This window comes from Pinus tabuliformis, chromosome 7, assembly GCF_031772625.1.
Source record: "Pinus tabuliformis cultivar Carrire ecotype Pingquan chromosome 7, CPIR1, whole genome shotgun sequence".
NCBI classification, from domain to species: Eukaryota; Viridiplantae; Streptophyta; class Pinopsida; order Pinales; family Pinaceae; genus Pinus; species Pinus tabuliformis.
Genome location: NC_142293.1, coordinates 1,713,139,147 through 1,713,148,510, shown reverse-complemented (window position 1 = coordinate 1,713,148,510; position 9,364 = coordinate 1,713,139,147). Strand labels below are relative to the sequence as shown.

The 9,364-nt window shown below is 37.8% G+C and overlaps 1 pseudogene; it reads right to left on the bottom strand.

Annotated features, from left to right (window-relative positions):
- Window positions 1–1,854: 1,854 nt before the first annotated feature.
- LOC149255183 (zinc finger protein STOP1 homolog) overlaps window positions 1,855–9,364 on the bottom strand; it is a 48,918-nt pseudogene continuing 41,408 nt past the window's right edge.

Sequence of the window (9,364 nt, the reverse complement as noted above, 5' to 3'; positions counted from 1 at the left end):
TCACATATTGTACTATAAATGTATATCTCATGTTAATAAAAAATGTATTGCATGTTTTATCTTTCATATCTCTCATTCTGTCCATGTGTGTTTAACATGGTATCAGAGCAGGCGATATCCTGCCCTGCTTATATTATATGAGCCACTTGTTTTATGGCATTTCTGTGCAGGTCAATTCTACCATCAATGTTGCATTCCATCTCGTCAGTTAGAACTAGAGGAATGCACATTACCCTGAATGTAGTTGTAGTATAATGGTTGGAGAGTTCTGGGTTTTATTTTCTGGAGGTACGTAGTGGATGCATGGTGTTGTTTAAAGAAACTAAGCACGAATACATGGATCTTGTTGCAAGTTTCAATTCTTCGATTGTTCAAGGTTACAGAAAGCTAAGAACTGTGGTGAACGGTGCTCAAAGTAAATGCTTAAAACATCACCGTGTTTGGTTAAATGACTTGGTGAGTTTTTTATGGTCCATCTCTGCAAATTAGTTGGAAGTCGTTGAACTCGTATATGTTTTGAAGTTTTTATGGTATATAAAAATCATTAAGTGGCGTATTGTGTTGAGAGTGGAACCGTATACAATGCAAACTTGAAGGCTTATATTCCTTTATTTGGGCCGGCATGCATTATGTCATAAATAATTCGTTCTGAAATTTCTGATCTGTGTCAGAAGCATTTCAACGCTGTTGCGCTACTGTGTTATAACGCCTTTGTTGATTCCTTCGCCTCCCAATGCTCCTTGTAACTCCTCTCTGCCTTGACAGAAACATGTCTTTGATTCCTTGCAATGTGCACTGAACGCTATGTCGATTCTGTCTCTAACACTCACATTTGATTTTTCGATCGTCCTTGCTCTCTCCCTTTGAACGTCGATTTGACCTTCCTGGACATTTAATATCTTGTGCATTTAGGCTGGTATATTGGCTCTGCATTGAACAATTTAGAAGTGTGCGCTGAATGTATGATGGGTTAGTTGGCGTTCAACTCGATGTCATGAATAAAAACTTGTTATGACAGACCATGTCAGAATTCCACAGCCACACAAGGGAAATTGAAAATGAATGGCCCTTGGGCTGCGCTTTCTCTGCATAAAAAAAATAAATCATGAGTATATTTGAAGATTGCACGGAGGATACAATTCCTGAAACTCTACTGAGAATCGTGGTAAACGCTGCCTAAATTGAACATTGCGATGGGAGCATGATTTTGTTTGATTAAATGTTGCGGTCCATGTTGTGGCGGTTATGAATTGAAGACATCGTATCCTTACCTCAATTCTGGTTGTAGCTGAGATTCGTCAGACGTTACATTCTAACGTTGAAACGTTACATTCCTCCAATTCTGAATACGTTGAATCATTACGGAAGCTTCTTGAACCTGATGTGAAACGAACAGGCAACCTTCCATTGTTTTTCTAGTTTTTTAAAATTGCAGTAAAAGAAATCCGCATATGGGTTGGCTTATCACAGCAGGGAGAGTCTGTTTCATTGTTTTTTGATCTTCCTTTAGGTTTTGAAACCTGAATCTTACAAGTCGATTGGAAAAGAGTGAGATATGTGTTATCTGCGACAAGGCATTTTCCCATTTGAAAGGATCTGATCAACAGCTTCCTCAGGTTGTACGAGTACAAGATTTAGTACGTAGAGGAATCGATGTACACCATGCAGGTCTTCTGCCTATTGTAAAGGAAGTTGTTGAGATGCTCTTTTGTCCTGGTGTCATTAAGGACAACCCAAAGGCTGCAGACATGGTAATAGGCAGAAAGAGCGATTAAGTTGGTGCAGAGACTGGCAGAGGCGACTTGTCTGAGCATTTGCCTCAGCGAATTTCTGTGAGGAGGCATCTTTGGCTCTTCACTGATTCCATAGGTGCCTGGAAAGAAGGTTTGTGAGTGCCCAATTTCCATTACCCAAGCGCCGACATTCATCAGCCACAAGTGAGGCGACTCTGCGATAGATGCTCAGCGAAATATCTGCATCAAAAATAGTGGAATCTTCATCATATCCAGCAGCACAAGGAGACTTTTCCTCCCACTTGCGACGGGCGTCCACTGTATCGACCGCCACCTCGTAACGTTGCTGTCGGGCATCGGCTTTGGAATTGGGTCTGACAGACTACAGTGAATCGATGTGTGTTTAACAGAAAATTTTGTTAGAAAACACCAAAACGCGTCAGTGTTTTCCATTGTTTTGTAAATTCGAAGTTGTCAAATTTGTAATCTCTACGAATAGTACAAAGAATCTATTATATCTTGTACTTCGGGCCTCATAGCGGCCATCATCCACATCTGCCTCGGTTGTGGTTCAGATTCAGATCCCAAGCTTGTGACAGTTGCTGCTAATACAGAAATATAGAACTTCCAACAAAGTAAAAGACATGAAGCCAATATGGATCTAACAAAGCTTCATGATCCCATTCTGAAGCAACTCCCATTAATTTAGACAGACAAGATCCTGATATTCTAATAACACAATTCGGCTGCCTAATTTAGACGAAGAAGAAAGTAACGGAGAAACAAGACGTGCAGGTGAATGAGATTGGGCTTTGTTGCATTTTTATGATAGAACACGCCAACGGAGAAACGAGACGCGCAGGTTAGGTTGCCACACTGCTGCAAGTGGCCCAATAATATGGAAAGTTCATGACTCAAAAGTCCGCTCAGCAACGTATATGCTCACTGTCACTGTGATATCGAAGTCCGCTCAGAACTTGTTGTCACTCTTGGGTACAATTTCTGGGTAGTGCAAAGTGGAAATCTTCATCTTAAACAGTTGAAACTTAACGTGCATTGGAGGCTAAAACAACAACAACAAAAAGGTGGGGGAGTGCATTTTTGGTCATTTGATTGTTTTTACAAATACATTGTTGATTTGATTGTCTGAATAATGGAGAAAAATCATGGATTATTAGAGTTATTAAGCACTCTAAACTTATCTACTGATGGAAGTACAGTTAAAGTCAACAAAAACACTCTCAGAGATATTCAAAAATCTTTACAATATGCACAGGAAAATATTGAGTTTTTGCAGCTACAAACAAAGCTACAGCAAGAAGAATTACAGCAGTGGAGTCATCATTCTGAACTTGTTTATGTTCAGAAAATTGAAACAAACTCCCATAAACAGCAAGACACTAATGTTGCAAATTATGTGCCTAATACAACAACAGATTTACATGCAGATGCAGAAATTCAGTCTGCACTTCCCAAGCCCATCATCAGACCTTGGGAACAGCTTGTCCACAACAAGCACAGAACTAGTCTTGGATATGACAAGGACTTGTCCTTTAATATTCCAGACTATGCCAAGCCCATTCAGTTTCAAAGTGCTGGATTTATTCATGACAGTTCACCTCCAGCTGTTCCAGATTCTACCCCTCTTCCACAGAAACAACAACAACAACAGATCGTGAAATGCCAACACTGTGACCGAGTTGGCCATCTGAAAGATCACTGTTTTGATCTTCAACCATGTAAGCATTTTCATAAAACCAACAATTCTTCACACAGATGTTTCAGAAACAAACGTCCTACAAGAAAAAAGATTCATCTTGGATGGATCGCTTCTTGGCAATGGGCATCAACAGCCAAGAAGATATTCCAATCACATGTCAGAACTTGTTCTAGAGTATTGAACAGTCTTGCAGTTGAGTTTTCTCCATCATCTCACCTTGTATCTGACAGGGGGGGAAACGATGGTCATCTACAAGCTTCAAAGTCACATCAAGCGAGCTTGAGCCACAACTTGACACACCAGTTTCAGAGTTGTAGCCAGAGACAAAGATGCCTGAACATGCCTTCAGTTGGCAATCTGGGACACTTCCTCTAGCAGAAGACTTCAGCTTCTTGCCAGTTTCGGAAGCATTCCAGGAACAAAATTGAGAACACTTCCTCTAGCAGAAGAGTCCAGCTTCTTGCCAGTTTTGGAAGAGTTCTAGGAATTGCATTAAGCATTCCAGAGTTATTGGTTATCCTTAAACCATCACAGGTTGAGAATTCCCTTTTCAGGTTGAAGTTTTACCTTTTATGCAGGGTGAGACCTCCCTTTTATGGTTGAAGGTTTCCCTCTTTAAAACAATAGGATCACTTCCTCTAGCAGAAAACTTCAGTTTCTTGCCAGTTTTGGAAGAGTTCCGGGAACTGCACTACGCGTTCCAGTGTTGGTGGTCATCCTTAAACCACTGCCCTTTATACCAACATTTCATAGAGCACATTCAGCCTAGTGCTGCCATGCATTTTTTGCACATTTTGCATTACAGCTCTCTTCTTGGACTCATACATAACCCTTCGGATTAAGGGGGGAATGTTGGACACCTAATCCTAAATGGGTTAGTGTGGAAGCTGAATAGACCAAAGCAGTCCAAGAGACCTTGGGATCTGAAACCCAAGAGTCACATATTGTACTATAAATGTATATCTCATGTTAATAAAAAATGTATTGCATGTTTTATCTTTCATATCTCTCATGCTGTCCATGTGTGTTTAACAATATATATATATATATATATATATATATATATATATATATATATATATATATATATATATATATATATATATATATATATAGATATCAAAAAGAAAAGGCAACACATCTATAAGTTTTTGAAATTATACTTCTACCAAGGTTAGCATCATCAATTAAGAATGAACATTTTTCCCATGAATAACATCATGAAAATAAGAATCGGTCATTTACCAAGACTAGTGGCCATGACATAGTTTGAAATCAACTCATAGTTATCAATCATAATGCTACGATGACCACCCACTTGGAGAAGTAATCCAAGGTATTACTAACCAAAACCATCATATAGAAATGGTCAATCCTCCATTGAGGCTCTTTCCACATAAAATTCAATGATGGGGTATTCAAATAACATACTTTTATACACACACACACACACACACACATATATATATATATATATATATATATATATATATATATATATATATATATATATATATATATATATATATATATATATATATATATATATATATATATATACACACACTATAAAGTAGAAGCAACAGAAGGATTTCCACAAAATCCCTCATATCACATAAAAATTTCCATGCACACTTGTTTGAAGCGTGTAGGAATACACCACTTGAATATTGGTGTTGGTGAATTGTGATCAATCATGCAAAAAAACCATGTAAGTACTTCTGCAAAAATTTAAAGAAAGTGATAGTTAAATAAGTTCACAATAATAAGTTGTCAACACCTTCAAGATACAAGATAGTAAATGCATTCATTTTCTATGCATCCCAAAAGGAATCATGTTACAAGAACTACTGTAGTCATCATGCAATTCAACAATATGTGCCACAAATAGCACAAAATCATATTGAAATTCAATCATTACACTTAGAGCTATAGATCAACTCATCTCCAAAGGTCCAAGAATTAGATCCACTGCTCTATTAATTCTCCAACAGGGCACCCACTTTGTTCCTAAATGCATAGATTTGAACCATTGTTCTTCATTTCGTCTATGATAGAGCCCATCTAGTCCAAGTGTTGAACCTCAAAGCTTCAATAACACTTTGTAACACACCCACTACTATCCCTAGCCCCCACTAAGGGTAAAAAGAGGTTTCTACTATTATGACCCAACCTTTAAAGTTCCATTTATGGAAGTCGGGTCTAGGTTTATTTTATTATTTTCAAAATATTCAAAACATAAAATGGCTGGCATTATTGTGTTCATCTCGTTGGGGCCTTTCCAATGATATAAATTTTCCTCAATCATGCTCCTATATATAAAGATATGGTTGATTAAAAAGTATCCTATTAGAAAGTACCACATCACTCTGACCTACAATGTGACACCTATTTTGACCCCACATAGTGTTGACATGGGCATCGATGTCATAGTCCATCTAGCAGTTATTGACCCTATCATGCTAGGTTACATTATGTTAGCTTCCAACTCGTTCATGTCTGTTATTATATCATCCCCTTTTCATGGTTCCCAAGGACCAATATTTATATATATGCACACACGGGGTAATCAGACGTGGGCCCCTTTATGGCCATGTCACCCTGAGAATAAAACCTTGGCAATATTACACCCAATCCCAATAGAAATCACTACAGTAGAGGCACTGATGTTATGGAAACAGTCCATGGAACCCTCCTCTTATTTATCATCATTTCCTTCATTATGGTTGTGCACTCTAGCTCCACCTTACCATGTCATCGTAACATATCCCCCCTTGTGGTTCATTCAAAATTTTGGGGTGACCTAGCCTCATTACAAATCTTCTAGGTCGCATAGATAAGTGAGGAGAATTTCCATTGATTCGACATGAAATATACAATATTTCACCTTGCCACGTCCTCTCGAAAGTAAAATCATGGGAATTTCATATTGAACACCACTGGATACTTCCAAGGAATAAACTTTAGAGGGATGTGTCCTACCCCAAGTTACCACATCACATGAAAAATCAACCTCCTCTTGGCCTATCATGCGATGCCACTCCTAGACATGGGTAACACCATACCCTTTACTGCAAGGAAAATTCATTTTACCTTATAAAGGATATATGGGATATTCCATCGTGATACGTTGAATTACATAGCCATTGACCCCACCACACCATGTTGTCCTAATGATTAAACACTGACGGGGTTTTCCTTACCTCCGATTGAAACCTGTTGGGTAAAACCTATAGAGTTATGTCGACGACACTAACTATTCTACAGAAACTAATAACTCTAGGTTCTCTAGCTTGTGTGCCCCTCATCATTAAACCTCATCATATTATGAGACAAGAGGCTTACATTTTATTAATATGGAAACTGAATATCCCATGACGAATGAACATATAAAATCGATCCCCTACCCTTAAGACATGGTTACGGTGCCTACACACAAGGGACATTGACTCGAGTTTTGGGCCCTTCATTCCTCGAGTATCAACCACCACTCATAGATATACATATTTTTGTAAATTTCTTAGAGCTATCCCTCTATATCTTGCACATGTTTCAACCTATCTTGCTAACATACATACATACATACATACATACATACATACATATACATATAGATATATATATATATATATATATATATATATATATATATATATATATATATATATATATATATATATATATATATATATATATATATATTGACATTTTGACATTTTTTTTCCTAGCCCTTACAATATACATAGATTGATATCTCTCCTCAGGTTAGAATTGACAAAATAAGGTCTGAAAGGAAAATTTGTTAGTTTCATAAAACTACAACATAGATATATCCATTCATTTATACTAAGGCCCATTATAAAAATTTCATACTCATTGTTGGTATCATCCCAAGACCCTTTTTCCTTCCCAAAAACATATCATTTATCCATACATTTTCATCATATATCCCTCAAAATCCTTGAATATTGATTATTAATCGTTTTATAGTTATTAAATTGCATAGAAATTAATTTAGGGGTTTTATGTTCAAGAATTGGAAGTTTTTGATGACATGGTTACAGGAAGTACCCACATCCTGTAATGAGCTTATCGTTTGACATGTGGCGCAGCAAATGAGCTAGAACGAAAGGCATGGGCGAAAAGCAGAATGTCCAAGCATGGACAAACACCTCTCTCCCAGCCAAATCGAGCCTCCTATGTATGCGGTCAACTCAAGTCAAAGCAGGGCACTCTGACAGACAAAAGCAGAAACAGCATCGTTCCATTTTCATTTTAGTCTTTTTGATTTTTGAAACATTTGGCATGGAAACATTTTGAAAAGGCTTATGTGATAAAAGCGGCAACAGCCGAATGTACATTCATTGTATCGATGACATGGCTGTGCGTACGCATATGTAAATACAGTGAGGGTTATGTTTAGAGTTTAGTTGTTGAATTGTTGAACCGTGTTTCTCAGAACATAGTTTTAAGTTAATACACAGACCTATTTACAGTCACGACCGTGTGTATCCTTCTTGCGTTGATTTGATAGCTGATCAGTTGTAACCAGTATACCCTTAGGCGCGGACGGGCCCTGCGTTCTTCGATTGGTATACTGTTCATTTGTTTTGTTACATTTCGGTTATCACATGTTCGCATAGTATCTATATTGGATTCGATTTATATAGCATATGGTTTGCATCACAGTTACGATTACATAGCTTTCAATTTACACAGCCTATGGTTTGCATAGCAGTTACATAGCTTTTGATTTCCATAGCCTTTGATTTTCATTGCATGTATATGGTGTGCGCTTATGAATGGTTTATGGTTATGATGAATGGTCAGCACTAGGATCTGGAAGGGAGTCTTGTAAGAGATTCAATCCCTATGTGACTTATAGAGACATTATCATAAACTCTATTTTGTTTCACAGTTCATTTATGTTCTCTTTATATAGTTTGATAGTGTAAATATCTTTGCATGCTGTGTGTGTTTACCAAACAAGGGTTTTCTGGGTGATATCTCTGTAAGGAGGTTAAAATCATTGTTACATGCATACACAGTACTTAGGTTCATGGTTTGATTTGATAGATGCATCTCATAACAAGCACTGTAATCAAGCATATCAGTAGGGTAATCTAGGTGTGTGAATGATAGGCTACATATTCCGGTCTTCCGTAAAGAAGCATTGTATCCTACATCCTACTCACTTGGCCAGAGATTCTTTATGTCTATATATTTTAGACCACGCCTCTAAGCTTACGCACCTCGATCGATATTAAATATAGAGTCTAGTCTAGTACCCTAGCCAGAACCACTACATTTTGGCACCGTTGCCGGGGAGGCGTACGTAAAGGATTCAAACACAAAAAGAAAAAAATTTCAATACACAAAAGCAAACAAAAACACAGTTAGAAATCATGTTCATTTATGCCTAGACTTAGGGACAATCAAGGGAGATTTGTGAGAACCCCCCACCATCTCAAAACTAACCCATCATCATCAGGAGCAGACTCTCCAGGGAATACAACACCATCTGAGGAGGATATTCAAACATTGGCAGAAAAATTTTATTCAGGACAGCACATTACTCTTGCTGAGAGGGAAACTCTATTTGCATATCAATCACAGCAGCAACACTTTCCTAAATCTTCTACACAAGGGAAAAGTAGTACCATAACCAAGCAATCTTCCTTTCTCTCTTTTCCACCAAGAGACACCAAGAGACCAATTAGAATGGCTGAGGAGGGATCTGGATCAGTTCCCCATCAAGAGGAGGAGGAATCAACTTTTAAATTCCCTATACAAGAACCACAGGAGGATGAGGAGATTAAAATGAAAAATATACCCCCATCTGTGCTACCCAATTTCTATGGTATGGCCTTAGAGGATCCGGACTCGTTCTTATTCGAGTTTGACATTGTAT